At 45.6% G+C, this 15,578-nt stretch overlaps 1 protein-coding gene across 1 annotated transcript in view; it reads left to right on the top strand.

Annotated features, from left to right (window-relative positions):
- TMPRSS12 (transmembrane serine protease 12) overlaps positions 1-15,578 on the top strand; it is a 43,563-nt gene that overhangs the window by 1,122 nt on the left and 26,863 nt on the right. The window lies entirely within an intron of this gene.

Genomic DNA, 15,578 nt, shown 5'->3' with positions numbered 1-15,578 from the left:
TCTGCACCTACACATCACAGAACAAATGTTTATATTAGACTAGAATGACATCATGTTTGTATGACATGAACTCCCATGTCATATGTAAACAATGCCTTACATCACAGGTAAAAAAAAAAAAATAGGTGTCAGTCCATTTGGTCTGCTTAATAAAGCTGAGAAAATGGGGAGTGTTAAAGTATGTGAGACATAAGAGAGACCTTGTGAACTTGCAGGTTGTGATCAACATATAGGGGCATATTCAATTGGTTTTTTTCCGCGCCGCGGAAAAACTATTACCGTTAATACGGTAATAGTTAGCTGGATTTTAGCTCGCGGCTCAGGGAGCTGCGAGCTGAAATCCAGTGAGAAAATTACTGTATTAACGGTTTTTCCGTGCACGATTGCCGTAATAATGGTAATCGTGCGCGGACCGCGAGATATTCGGCGTTTCCGCCGAGAATTGAATATGCCCCATAAAGACACATTGGTATTCGAGTTCCTGCTGGACATCAGATGAATCCTATATTAAGCAGTCTTTCCCATAGAGTGCTATATACTAACAGGTACTCAGATGCCTACAGGACTTAGGCTTAGGCTAGTAGGGATTTATCTTGAGTGCCAGGTAGCAAAGGGGTATGGAGACATAGGGGGGAATTCAATTGGCTGCATTACGGGTAAAAGTAACGTGGCCTGTGCATTATTACCGTTATTACGGTAATGATGCTATTTATTTCCGTTATTACGGTAATGATGCGCTTTATTACCGTTATTACGGTAATGATGCGCTTTATTACGGTAGTTTCAACGCCGACTTTTTGCGAGCAAAAAGCTCGGTAATGGTTTTAACGCCGCTCAAATTTGGGGGGAATTGAATTCTCCCCTAAGAGTACACAGACGGACTGTGGAACAGAGTAAATGACAAAAGAACCAATAGATCAGCCAATAGTCAGGTCAGGCAGTGATCAGGGAGATCCAAAAGTCAAGCCAGACAGGGCAGGCAGGGAGGTCCGGTAACAAAGCTAAAGGTTGAGACAGACAACAGACAGTGACTTCCAGAGACTAGGTGAAAGGTCAGGAAACAGGAGAGCAAATATAGAACTGGAGGCAAGAATAGCAGGCTTCATGAATACTCACAGCAAAATCTATAACCGGCAGGGAGGCACTACACTCCCTGCTGTTTAAAGTAATGGTAGTTAATCAGAGTGCTCCATTAGGAGAGAGCCCCACATAGCCTATTGCTGCAATTGCATAAGGTATTTAATTTGTCATATGTTATGTTTATGTAATAAACTTTATTAGAACTATTGATTTTTTAACTTAGGCATTTTAGAGGATACCTAATTTAACTTTTTGATCTTTTTTCCTTTTTTTCCTTTAGAGCTGCTTTTTTATTCTTTGATAGTTGGGATTTTATCCCAGCTAAAGTATTAAAGCACCCTTTCTGTGAACAGATTGGCTCTTTTATAATCTGTTATTTATTCTGCAGCTCAACTCATATACATTTTTTCCTGTGTCTCAAGTGTTTCTCCTCTTTTGACTGTATATTATGTACATGATGTAGTTCAGAATGCTAGTCTTAACCTATAAATCCCTCAGCTATGAAGCTATGCACCTCCCAACATATAATATTAAGCTATTTTAAATGGAAACATTGAATTGCTGAGTTGAATTAAAAATATATATATTGCTGTAATGAAGCTTCTATCAATTTTTCGTAACTGATCTTTAAGGGGTTATTAAGACAAGTTTAAGAGGTATATTTACTAAACTGAAGGTTTGAAAAAGTGGAGATGTTGCCTATAGCAACCAATCAAATTGTAGCTGTCATTTTGTAGAATACTAAATAAATGATAGCAACCAATCAGATTCTAGTTATCATTTATTTAGTACATTCTAGAAAATGACAGCTAGAATTTGATTGGTTGCTATAGGCAACATCTCCACTTTTTCAAACCCGCAGTTTAGTAAATATACCCCTAAGTATTAGATATATCACTGGGAGCTGGTCTTCTTTAACTGATACGCAAGGGGTAGTTGCTTATCAGGCATCAGCCAATTACCTCTCTGGTGATAAGGTACTTTATTCCCATTTGTTCCTAACTTGTACCACTTATTTGTCGTGAAAACGGGTATTCAATTATACACTGATGAAGCATAGATCCTTAAGGCAGTGGTTCCCAAACTTTTGCAGTTTGCGGCACCCTTAGAGTCTCCAAATTTTTTCAAGGCACCCCTCCAAAATAATTATTGAGCAGTCCTGTTTTAGAAGTAGTTGGGTCAAAAAAAATGTAATAAGTATTTAGGTCAGGACAGAAATACTTATTTAGTTGTATGCAAAAATGCCCCCTCTGCATCCAGACACTCTGTCCTCAGGCACTGTGCCCCCTCTGCATCCAGACACACTGCCCTCTCTGCATCCAGACACACTGCCCCCTCTGCATCTAGACACACTGCCCCCATTGCATCCAGACACACTGCCCTCTGTCACGCTGTCCCCCCTCCTCTGCCCTCTCTCACGCTGTCCCCCCTCCTCTGCCCTCTCTCACGATGTCCCCCCTCCTCTGCCCTCTCTCACGATGTCCCCCCTCCTCTGCCCTCTCTCACGATGTGTCCCCCCCTCCTCTGCACTGTCGCGCTGTCACACTCCTCTGCCTGCCCCACTGTCACACTCCTCTACCCCTCTGTCTGCCCCGCTGTCACACTCCTCTGCCCCTCTGTCTGCCCCGCTGTCACACTCCTCTGCCCCTCTGTCTGCCCGCTGTCACACTCCTCTGCCCCTCTGTCTGCCCGCTGTCTGCCCCGCTGTCACACTCCTCTGCCCCGCTGTCTGCCCCGCTGTCACACTCCTCTGCCCCGCTGTCTGCCCTGCTGTCACACTCCTCTGCCCCTCTGTCTGCCCCGCTGTCACACTCCTCTGCCCCTCTGTCTGCCCCACAGTCTGCCCCGCTGACACACTCCTCTGCCCCTCTGTCTGCCCCGCTGTCACACTCCCTCTCACTTCTCTGCCCCGCTGTCACACTCCCTCTCACTCCTCTGCCCCGCTGTCTGCCCTGCTGTCTGCCCCGCTGTCACACTCCCTCTCACTCCACTGCCGCGAGCCAGCCATAGAAAAAAACAAAGAGCACATAAACTTACCAATCCGCGCAGCGCCGGGACCCAGCAGCCTCCTCTCTCCCACAGCTGTCACTGAATATCGACGTCAGTGACAGCTGCGGGAGAGAGGAGTCTGCTGGGTCCCGGCGCCGCGCGGATTGGTAAGTTTATGTGCTCTTTGTTTTTTTCTATCGCTGGCTCGCGGCACCCCAGTGGTGCCGCGGCGCACACTTTGGGAACTGCCACCTTAAGGCCTTGTTTTTGTGAAACCGTTAACAAAAAAGTTCAAGTGATAGAAACATAAATTGTACAGCACTTGCAATTTTTGAAGTTCTGTTGTAAGCTGCGGTAACCTGTTCCTCTTTTCTTTTAAATAATATGTAAATTGTCAAAATGTGCGAATCTTTTAGAAAACTATAGAAGCACAATGACATATTTTTCTTTGTCCAATCATTATCTTACTTTAGATTCAAAATCTAACTTGCAAAGCAAAACATCACTGGCGTAAATATCGCACCTCTAATGATTTCCTCACATACACTGCTCTGGACACTTCTAAACAAACATACACTATATGGACAAAAGTATTTGGCCACACCTGTTAATTATTGCATTCAGGTGTTTCAATCAGACTCGTTGCCAGAGGTGTATAAAATCAAGCACCTAACCATGTAGTCTCCATGTGCAAACATTTGTGATACAAAATGAGTCGTTCTGAAGAGCTCAGTGACTTCAAGGGTGGTACTGTGATAGAATGCCACCTTTGCATTAAGACAGTGTGCGAAATTTCATCCCTGCTGGATATTGCACGGACAACTGTAAGTATTATTAGAAAGTGGAAGCGATTAGGAATATCGTGAACAGAGAGAACTTACCGTTATTTCTAAGGGTTAACCCATCACATAATTTTGGGGAATAAGGCCTAAATCATAACTGCAGTGTAAATATGGTATATCAAATGAATCCATTGATAAGTTGAGCTACTAAAGTGTAAAATGTGAAGCCAGAGAGTTTGTGTGTGTGTGTATACGGTGGCTCTGCACATCCCAGTGTTAGAAGATAGCAGTGTCACCTGTGGCAGCTTCATAGGCCCCTGTGGTGAGCTCTATCCTGGCCTGGGATGGAGTTTTAACACCTGAATAGACTTTTAGGAACCGCTCAGCATGGTGTCTGGCTCAAAGAGACCATGTGCTGACTTGGCAATAGTATATAGACAAGAATAATTCAGTTTTAAAATATGCCACTTAAAATCAATAAAAGTAGTGATCAACCACAAATTCCTTAATAGCATGATGAAGGGCAGCTCATATGTCAAATTAAGAATTCTGCCACACAGAAAGGTTGAGGAAATGCTAATACACTGAATATAGGCCTGTTTGGTATCAAATGATGGACAAATTCATAGGGATTTATTAATAATAAAATTGGGTCTGGGTGACGCTCCACAGAAAAGATAGGTCACATAGTAGAATTGGGTAGTAAATCAGACAACATGCAAATGGTGATTAAAAAAAGTGTCACAGACCACAACCCCCAGGAGGTAGGGACAGGTATGGAAGTGTCTTTAAAAATCTGAGACCAGTTACCACAAATTGTCAGTCTTTTGGGAAAATCAATCCACATTGATAAGCTGTCCATCTTCCTAGCCAATTTCCCATGGCACAGATTATGCAACTCATGTAAGTTATACTCTGAATGTAACCCCTTTTATTTTAAACTGGTTTGCTTGTGTATGTTATGTCAATAGTTTTTTTTTTTTATATATTTGAATGCCCTGTACCTTTTGTATGTTAAATCTATAAATTTAATAAGTGGCCTCCTTGATACTCTAATGAATCCATTAGCCTGTTAAGAAGAATATAGCTCCACCAAGTTAACTCTTTGAATGCCGGTGTGTGATTTGTTGAAACATTTGACTAACAAGCCTAGTGAGTGCTTGCATTTACATCTGTGTAACAGTCTGGGGGTGTGAAGAGTTAACCCTTTGTTTGCTGGTGTGAGCATTGCTAGCCTGTGGGTAGCCAGAAGCCTTGTGTGGAACAGTATATTGGGGTCCTATTGCCCGTATTCAATAGGTGGTGGAAAACCTGAAGTGTGTGGAGGGTGTGATAGTGAAGTGTGGGGGCGATTCAGTAGGTCTATAAACTGTGTGATAGTGTTATGGCCACCAGTGCAGCATAAACACCTAGAACAGGTAGACGAGGTCTTCACCTTTAGCAGCCGCCTTTCCCGTAGAGACTGGTTGTGCTCACAGGTACTCAGATGCCCCCAGGTCTTATGCTCAGAGTAGTATGTGTTTATGCTTACACGGTAGCGCACAGGTATAGGAGGCTGCACACAGAGTAGTGACAGGCCAGATGTCAGCGGACTGGGCTGGGCACCAGAGGATATGTCAGGTATAGGCAGAAAGGTCAAGCTCACAGGCACAGGTTCAGGATCCAGGGACAGGCGTAAGATCAGGGTCACTAGCAGAGGTTCAGAATCCAGGTTCAGGCAATAGATCAGGGTCAGAAGCACAGGTTCAGAATCCAGGAACAGGCAAAGGTCATACACGGGTAATCAATCTCAGGTTAAACATCAAACACAGGAACAAATAGCAGGCAGCAGTACTGGAACAGAACGCTATAACCGGCAGTGAGACTCAGACCTGACTGCCTTAAATAGTACTAAGAGCCAATCAGGACAGAGGAGGACAGGGCTGACAATCAGCATCAGGAGGCAGCTAAATAATTACTAGCTAGAACTAGCATAGGTAATAACAAAAACCAATTACCTGTTTATGAAAACCTGCATGTTCCTGGAACTGAATCCTTGCTTATATATTTTGCTGGAATAAAGACATTTGAATTATACTTCCGTGGCTGTTTGCTGAGTTTACTAGGAATCATAACATGATGAACTGCCTTACAATCTAGGCCTGCTGATTGCACGCCCTCTGTTTAGTCCTGGGATTCCTAGTATTTTTGTATTTGAACCAGGACAATATAACCAGCCCACAAAACAGCTTTGGAGTCAGGTGAAAGTTTTGTTTTATTCTGGGACCTTTTTCTGCAATCAAGTTTTCATTTGTGTTTGCAACATGACTGTTTCACCAGTTTTGGAATTGCCACTGCTACAAACTTTACAGATGGACATTATATTGCTATGTTCCCAGCTGGCTAAATTTTCCACTTTGCTTTTGGACCCGCTCAGGAGACTGTCAGATTCTGTCTCACCTAATTCAGAAGCTGCTGATCTGTGTAAATCCACCTTCTCCGCTGATGAACCTGTGCAAACAGCACCTCTTAAAAATACTTCTACAAATTTGCTGTTTTCTATGAACTATGGGGTAACAAATTCCCAGTACACAGGTGGTCCACACCCCCATCTGACCGAAGAGGAACGGCGGCGCAGGATAACATACAAGTTGTGTCTCTACTGTGCCAGCAATGCACATTTCTTGCAGGACTGTCCTGTCCGTAGACCACGTCAGCTTACTGAACCATCTCCTGTTATTTCCTCTCCGCATTCCAAAATTATTTATACTCCACCATTTCTGTTCTCTGGGAAGAGACCCAATCTGCCAGCTCCAGCCGCCTGTGACGAGGTGCCAGCCTCTCTCTCCTGTGCCGAGGTGCCAGCCTCTGTCTCCAGCTCTGAGGTCACATCATCTGCCTCTAGCTCTGAGGTCACATCATCTGCCTCCAGCTCTGAGGTCACATCATCTGCCTCCAGCCCTGAGGTCACATCATCTGCCTCCAGCTCTGAGGTCACATCATCTGCCTCCAGCTCTGAGGTCACATCATCTGCCTCCAGCTCTGAGGTCACATCATCTGCCTCCAGCTCTGAGGTCACATCATCTGCCTCCAGCTTGGAGCCTGCTGCCACTGTGTCCGGTCCTGAGTCTCCTGCCACTGTGTCCGGTCCTGAGTCTCCTGCCACTGTGTCCGGTCCTGAGTCTCCTGCCACTGTGTCCGGTCCTGAGTCTCCTGCCACTGTGTCCGGTCCTGAGTCTCCTGACACTGTGTCCGGTCCTGAGTCCGCTGTGTCCGGTCCTGAGTCCGCTGCCTCTACTCCCGAGTCTTCAGCCGCTGCCTCTACTCCCGAGTCTTCAGCCGCTGCCTCTACTCCCGAGTCTTCAGCCGCTGCCTCTACTCCCGAGTCTTCAGCCGCTGCCTCTACTCCCGAGTCTTCAGCCGCTGCCTCTACTCCCGAGTCTTCAGCACCAGAGGGGGCGCTGCCCTTACAGTCTGCTCCAGCTCTGAGGTCACATCATCTGCCTCCAGCTTGGAGCCTGCTGCCACTGTGTCCGGTCCTGAGTCTCCTGCCACTGTGTCCGGTCCTGAGTCTCCTGCCACTGTGTCCGGTCCTGAGTCTCCTGCCACTGTGTCCGGTCCTGAGTCTCCTGCCACTGTGTCCGGTCCTGAGTCTCCTGCCACTGTGTGTCCGGTCCTGAGTCTCCTGCCACTGTGTGTCCGGTCCTGAGTCTCCTGCCACTGTGTGTCCGGTCCTGAGTCTCCTGCCACTGTGTGTCCGGTCCTGAGTCTCCTGCCACTGTGTCCGGTCCTGAGTCTCCTGCCACTGTGTCCGGTCCTGAGTCTCCTGCCACTGTGTCCGGTCCTGAGTCCGCTGTGTCCGGTCCTGAGTCCGCTGCCTCTACTCCCGAGTCTTCAGCCGCTGCCACTACTCCCGAGTCTTCAGCCGCTGCCTCTACTCCCGAGTCTTCAGCAGCTGCCTCTACTCCCGAGTCTTCAGCCGCTGCCTCTACTCCCGAGTCTTCAGCCGCTGCCTCTACTCCCGAGTCTACAGCACCAGAGGGGGCGCTGCCCTTACAGTCCGCTCCAGAGGGGGCGCTGCCCTTACAGTCCGCTCCAGAGGGGGCGCTGCCCTTACAGTCCGCTCCAGAGGGGGCGTTGCCTTTACAGTCCGCTCCAGAGGGGGCGCTGCCCTTACAGTCCGCTCCAGAGGGGGCGCTGCCCTTACAGTCCGCTCCAGAGGGGGCGCTGTTCATGCGGTTCAGCCCGGGTTGCCTGTCCATGCGCTTCAGCCCGAGTTGCCTGTCCATGCGCTTCAGCCCGAGTTGCCTGTCCATGCGCTTCAGCCCGAGTTGCCTGTCCATGCGCTTCAGCCCGAGTTGCCTGTCCATGCGCTTCAGCCCGAGTTGCCTGTCCATGCGCTTCAGCCCGAGTTGCCACTCTATGCGCTTCAGCCCGAGTTGCCACTCTATGCGCTTCAGCCCGAGTTGCCACTCTATGCGGTTCAGCCCGGGTTACCACTTGGTGCTGTCTGCTCTGAGGCATCTCACAGTGCTGTCTGCTCTGAGGCATCTCACAGTGCTGTCTGCTCTGAGGCATCTCACAGTGCTGTCTGCTCTGAGGCATCTCACAGTGCTGTCTGCTCTGAGGCATCTCACAGTGCTATCCAGTTGGAGTGCTGTGCCCAATCCAGGCTTCCCGTCAAGTGTACTCAGCTTGCCGTCTCAGCCGGGGACCCCTGCCGTCCCAGCTGGGGACTCTCCAGAGTCTACCATTGAGCCTGAACGCCCAAAAGCTGCTTCTGAATCTTCAGACCCTCCTCCAGTCTTCTTTGATGGAGATGTCAAACAGTTTGTTACAGTACTCGAACTTTCCATGAAACAGTTTCAAGAATGTCCAGATTATTTTGTTGACCAATTTAACCAAGTGGGTTCAATCATTATGTGTTTTAGAGGGGAGTCACAAACCTGGGCCTTCTCATTACTAAATTCCGATGACCCCATTATTCATAATACCATTGACTTTGTTAATGCTGTTTGTCAGAAGTACACTCCATCCACAGTCAAGTCATCTGATCACGATTTTTCTGTGCCCATTCCAGCCTGTGCGTCAGTTCCTGCTCTTGTCCATAAGACTTCTATGAATGTGTCTTCTATCAGACAGTCTAGGTCACCTAGTGAGAAGGTTAGCAAGAATGGGAAAAACCTTGCTTTGCCACTTCAGTCACAACAAACACCAACCTTGGTGACTGGCTTTTTGGGCATATCGCCATCTTCTAATAGAATAAAAGGTCCTATCCCGACCCTTGGCTGGGACTCAGACTCTGAAAGTGAGTTCTTTGAAGATGCTAGAGACTTAGTGGACGAACTTGGCAATTCTTCTTTTGCTTTTGAGGAATTGGGTCTTCTCTACTCCTTTGGAGAAGAGCCCAATTGTGTCTTCAGGAAGATCCCAGAAAAAGAAAAAGAAGAGGAGGAAAACCTGAAGGGAGCTTGTTTGGAGCGTCTGGAATCCGCTCCTTAAAGGGGGGGCTATGTTACGACTCTTCCTGTGTTTTGTATTTGGCAGCAGTACCTTGTTCCACCAGAGGTGCTGCTGTTCTGTCCTAGACTCTTCTGCATGCCTGAAGAAGTTAATCTCCTTACCTGAGACCTAATTGGAACTGCACCTGTGGCACTGCTTTAAGTACTTGCCTCAAGCTGTGCTCTGAGCAGTTCATCCTTGTATACCTGGCTGCTGCTTGTGTTCCCCCTGTTCCTGTTTTATTCTGCTGATATTTGATCTCCCGTTGTGACCTTGGCCTGTTTACCGTTTATGCTTGTCTGCTCGTGACCCCGAACCTTGCCTGGATACTGCTGGACTTCTCGTTACCTTAGACCTTGGCCTGATTACCGGACTATGCACGTTTGCTTGTGACATTTACTTTGCCTGGACTCTTTTTGCTTCCTGGACTAAACTTTTGCATACTGGAATTGGGTAACTCACCCTTATTATCCCTGCATTCAAACTATATTAGTTTTCTGTGGAACCATTCATTTCTGTGTACCTTCCTGCCATACCTGTTCATTATTACCTGTTTATGAAAACCTGCATGTTCCTGGAACTGAATCCTTGCTTATATATTTTGCTGGAATAAAGACATTTGAATTATACTTCCGTGGCTGCTTGCTGAGTTTACTAGGAATCATAACACACACTGGGAGGGAAAAAAATGAATTTAGAGACCCATGTACCAATTCGCTTTGCACTGCCTAAGCTGCCCACCCTCCCGTGTGTACTCTGAAAGAGTTTTTATCACAGCCGGGAACTTGTCAGCGATCGGCGTAGGAGGCTACTTCCTCAAAATGTGGAAAAGATGATGTTCATAAAATTGATCTTCAAGTTCCACGAGAAAGGCCTTTCTCACCAATTACATCAAAATACTGAGACTTCTGTAACGGTGGATGCCAGCGGTGATGAATTAATAATGTGTGAGGATGATGTACACACTGATGAGGGTGAGGATGAGGCTGAGGATGATGACAAAAACATCTTGCCACAGTGGAGTTAATTAACAGCACTGTTACCTTATCTGGCTTAAGGCCATTGTTACCTTGTTTTGTGGGAGCCCAAACAAACCAAGCATTTCAGCCACAAGGAGTGGCACTTTTGTGGCTGAAGTGCTTGGTTTGTTAAAGTGTGCATGTCGTTTTTAAGATCCAATATAAGGGTGGGTGGGAGGGCCCAAGGACAATTCCATCTTGAACAACTTTTCTTTTCTGCCACTGCTGTGTGCTAATGTGTCCTAGATGTGGTAGGAACTGCCGTGTGTTTGAGTCATTGCTCTGTCGCTTAGCATCCAGCCAGGTCGCTGCAGTATTTGTCCAAAAGTGTATGAAAATAATAAACTAAATAATATTGTGACCTGTGAGGTGGTCAAAATTGACTGCAAGTGACTTGAAATTAGTGTTATTGAGGTTAATAATAATGTAGGATCAAAAAAAGAGCAACATTATGTGATTTTTAGCATATTTTAGCAATATTTCTAAAAAAATACAGATCCAAAACCAAAACACACGATGGTGGTTTTGCCAAAACCAAAACACAAAGCTAATCCAGATCCAAAACCACTTCACTGGGGTCAGTGAGCATCTTTTATATATATATATATATATATATATATATATATATATATATATATATATATATATATATATATATATATATATATATATATATATATATATATATTAAAAATATGTTAGGAACCCCTCTAGCCGGTACAGCACAACCCGGTGTCTGCTCTGCCAGTCAGGTGTTCACTGGAGCCCCTAGTAGTGGGGACAGACTTGGCCACAGATTAGCAGAGGGTCGTGAAGTGTGTACCGACTAGGGAGAACCCGGGAAAGCGGAGTGAAGTCCAGGCAAGGGTCGAGGGCTGGCAGCAGACAGGGAATCCAATACACGTCAAGGGTCACAAGCACGGTAGCTAGGTCCAGATACAGGCAAGAAGGTCAGGGTCACAGGATACACAGGCAGGGTCAAAATCCAGGCAAGGGGTCATACACAGGCAATCAGTCCAAACAGGTTTTCACCAATACTAAACAGGAGCAGGAGCAGGTTAGCTGACAGGCAGACTGGACGCTATAACCGGCAGGGAGGCTAAGCCCTCCTTGCCTTATATACAGACTTTGGCCAATCAGGGCTTAGCCCTGCAACACATCACAGCCCATGCCCCTGACATTAATTAGCCCGCAGGCTATCCTAGCGCATGCGTCCGGCTGCCTCACTTACCGGGACGCACCGCTTGTTACACTCGGCGTCCGGCCGTTGCCTTGGCAACGGTCGGGTCCGAGAACCGGAAGTGACGCCCCGGTCGTCATGGAGACGGCCGGGACGTTCACTAGGAACAGGAAGTGAGCCGCCGCGGCTCCTGACAGTACCCCCCCCCTTGAGGAGGGGTTAAGGAACCCCGACACCCATGTTTTTTAGGGAATTTTTGGAAAAAGTCTCTTAAAAGTTTTGTAGCATTAAGTTTTCTCCGTGGAACCCAGGACCGCTCTTCCAAGCCGCGATTCCTCCACTGTACCAGGAAGTGCACCTGGCCATGCACGTTCTTAGAATCGAGAATCTTCTGAATTATGTATTATTGGGGCTTATTCCAATTCTGTACATGTGGACTTGGAAGCTGGGATTGACTTGGGTATAGCACAGGCTTAAGCAAAGAGCAATGAAATGTGTTTGGTATCCTTAGTGACCCAGGAATTTGCAACCTAAATGCCACAGCATTGATCTGCTTAACAATGAGAAACGGACCGATGAATTTAGGACCCAATTTCCTGCAAGGCTGTCTGAGCCTAATATTTCGTGTAGAAAGCCACACTTTCTGGCCCACTTTAAGGGAGCAGGTGGTACGGTGGTGATCAGAATTTTTTTTCGCAGAAAATGAGGCCCGTCTTAAAGCGAATTGCACTTTTTTCCAAATGACCTGGAGGTCAGCAGCTGTGGAACGAATCTCCGGAATACCAGCGGATCTGAGGGAATACAAGGAATTGGATCTGGGATGGAAACCAAAGTTGCAATAGAATGGCGAGATTTGCTTAGATGAATGATATGAATTGTTATAGGCGAATTCTGCCCAGGGAAATAAGGACGACCAGTTGTCGTGAAATACGGAAGTGTAGCATCGTAAGAACTGCTCCAAGGACTGATTAACCCTTTCAGTCTGCCCATTAGACTGAGGGTGGTATGCAGACGACAGGCTAATCTTGATTCCAAGCAGGGTACAAAAGGATTTCCAAAATTGTGCAATAAATTGTGACCCACTATCAGAAACAATGTCAACAGGAAGTCCATGGAGGCGGAATATGTGCTGGATGAACAGCACAGCCAGATTTCGAGCACTAGGGAGCCTGGTTAGTGGTATGAAGTGAGACATCTTGCTGAATCGATCTACTACAACCCATGTGGTGTTGTGTCCTGCAGAGAGTGGCAGATTGACTATAAAGTCCATGGACAAATGAGTCCATGGTTTTGCAGGAACGGGCAATGGAATCAATTGACCTACCGGACGATTCCTGGGAACTTTATTCCTGGCACAACCCTCGCAAGAGAGAACATAACTCCTGACATCAGTAGGTAACGATGGCCACCATACAGTACGGGATAAGATTTCCAATGTTTTCCGGATTCCAGGATGTCCAGCAGTCTTACTATTGTGAGCTTCTGCAAGAACCGCCTTCCTTAAATGAACCGGCACAAATAAACATCCGTCCTGGGTATTATCAGGGGCTATCCTTTGAAACCTTTGGAGTGTAATGTTCAGGTCTTGGGTCAGCCCAGCGTGGATTATGGAAGGGGGAATGATAGGTTCCGGATTCATAATTGGAACATGATTTGCCAGAAAGCTTCTGGACAGAGCGTCTGCTCGGACATTCTTAGAACCTGGTCGGTAGGTGATTATAAAATCGAATCGAGTGAAGAATAGCGACCAACGGGCCTGTCTGGGGTTCAGACGTTTGGCCGACTGAATATATTGTAGGTTTTTATGATCCGTAATAACGGAAATCTGATGCGTAGCACCCTCCAGCCAATGACGCCACTCCTCAAAGGCCCACTTAATTGCCAATAGTTCTCGGTTCCCCACATCATAGTTGGCTTCCGCCAAAGAGAATTTCCGAGAAAAGTAGGCACATGGGTGCAGACGGTAAGTATGAGAGTCCTTCTGAGACAATAAAGTACCAGCATCGACATCGGCTCCTGACAGAATAGTTGTGCCATACTTAGGAGATGTGTGAGACTTATAAACGCTACACACATCTTAGAGAGTATATCTGTGTAGCAGAGCCGAATGGACTATACCGCTAGAGAAAATGCAGCGATCTTCACTCTCCCTTTGCCAACAGAAGTTACCTACCTGATATTTCTAGATGTCTTTTAACAAAATGACAATAAATCTCACTCTACACATTCGCTGTCTAGGTGTCATCCTTGACGCAGAACTATCCTGTCTTCTCCACATCGACTCTAAATCATGTTACATACATGTGAAAAACATTTCCAGAAATTAACATATCTCACACAAGATACTGCAAAAGCTTTAATTCATGCACTTATCTCACGTGTTGACTGTTGCAATTCCCTGCTTACTGGTCTTCCCCGAATCATACTCTCACCCCTACAATCTATTTTGCATGCAGCTTCTAGATTGATTTTCCTTGCAAATCTTTCTACCACTGCTTATCCACTCTCCACTCTGTCAGTCCCTACATTGGTTACCTCTTTTTTACCGAATCCAATATTTACACACTTCACAAAAGACAACAACCCTTTGACCAACATTGCTGTGTGATTTAGATCATGTAGCTCACTAAGTACTTTTTACCTTTGCAATTTGACTGGACCACTATGCAATATGAAGACCTTAACCTCATGTATCAAATTCCCATTGTCCCATAGATTGTAAGCTTGCAAGCAAGGCCCTCTTATCTCTGTCTGTCTATAGTACCCAGTATTGTTTTATTTCTGTTTTTGTTCCCAGTTGTAAAGCGCTATGCTCTATAAATAAATGTTGATGATTATGATGATATAAACTATATCCTGTAACAATACTTATATAGTCTATCTGATATTTGATTATGAGAGAGACACCTTTTCAGTAAATACAGTCACTTTTAATAGCTGTTCCAACAATTTCTGGGTTAAAGAAAGTAAAGATGCATCTGAGCATTTACCACATATCATGTCCAGTCTTGATTGCACCACAACAAATATTTAATAAATAGCATAGCATATGGCATTAATACCCACACAATAGCCCTCACATAAAATTAAAACCACCCACACATAACATTAATACCCCCCACATAACATTAATTCCCCCAAGGCCCTTACAAATTTTTGAAAGCTGACTAGTCATGTGTGCAGAGTGGAGGAGTTGGGAGGGCAGGAGAGGGATCGCAGTAATGCTAGAATACGCCTTTTTCTTACCAAAGATGCAACCAAAACTCATCCATTTACTCTCCACCTCCAACATTTACTATTACAACCTCCACTTAACTGGCATTGACCTCACCCATCTGTTCTTGCTTCAATCGATGCTAAATGTTGCAGGATGATCTTCCTTTTTTCCACATGTGCTGCACCATTCTGCAAATCCGTACAGTCATTCCCCATATTATCCATAATCCAATAAAATGTACTTGCTGTCACCAACAAAGCGGCTAGAAACATCACCTCATCATACATTTTAAATGTCATCTCAAAATATTCTCCCTTAAATTTACCTCTGACTTGCGTCTCTCTGTCGTTGATAATCACCTAGTACTTACTAAACTACCCACTTATGGAATTACCTACCACACCTAATCAGATTCTCCCCAGCCTTCAAACGTTTAAACACTCTCTGAAAGCTGCCCTCTTTATTAGAACTTTACTTAACCTTACTCCCACCTGTACCTCTCATAGTGGTACATACTCACAATTTCCCAAACTCTACCCTGAGCCACACTCCTCTTGTCTCAAATGAGCCTTTTCCCCACTAAATTATAAGCTCTCTCATGTACATGGCCCTCCCTACCCTTTGTTTTCACTGCATTTATTTTAACTACCTTGTATGTCCCTGTTTTGTATATGCTACGTTTTTCCAGAGCACAGTGATGCCTTACAAAGCAATGACAACAATAATCGTAAATTTTATTTATTTCCTATGATATATCATCCTAACATTACAGCATTTTTAGATGGAGCACAATATTCAAATCAGACATGCATTTGTAAAAATAATAATAG

This window comes from Mixophyes fleayi, chromosome 2, assembly GCF_038048845.1.
Source record: "Mixophyes fleayi isolate aMixFle1 chromosome 2, aMixFle1.hap1, whole genome shotgun sequence".
Taxonomy (NCBI): domain Eukaryota; kingdom Metazoa; phylum Chordata; class Amphibia; order Anura; family Limnodynastidae; genus Mixophyes; species Mixophyes fleayi.
Note: the sequence above shows the minus strand (reverse complement) of the source record. Positions and strands in the feature narration are given on the sequence as shown.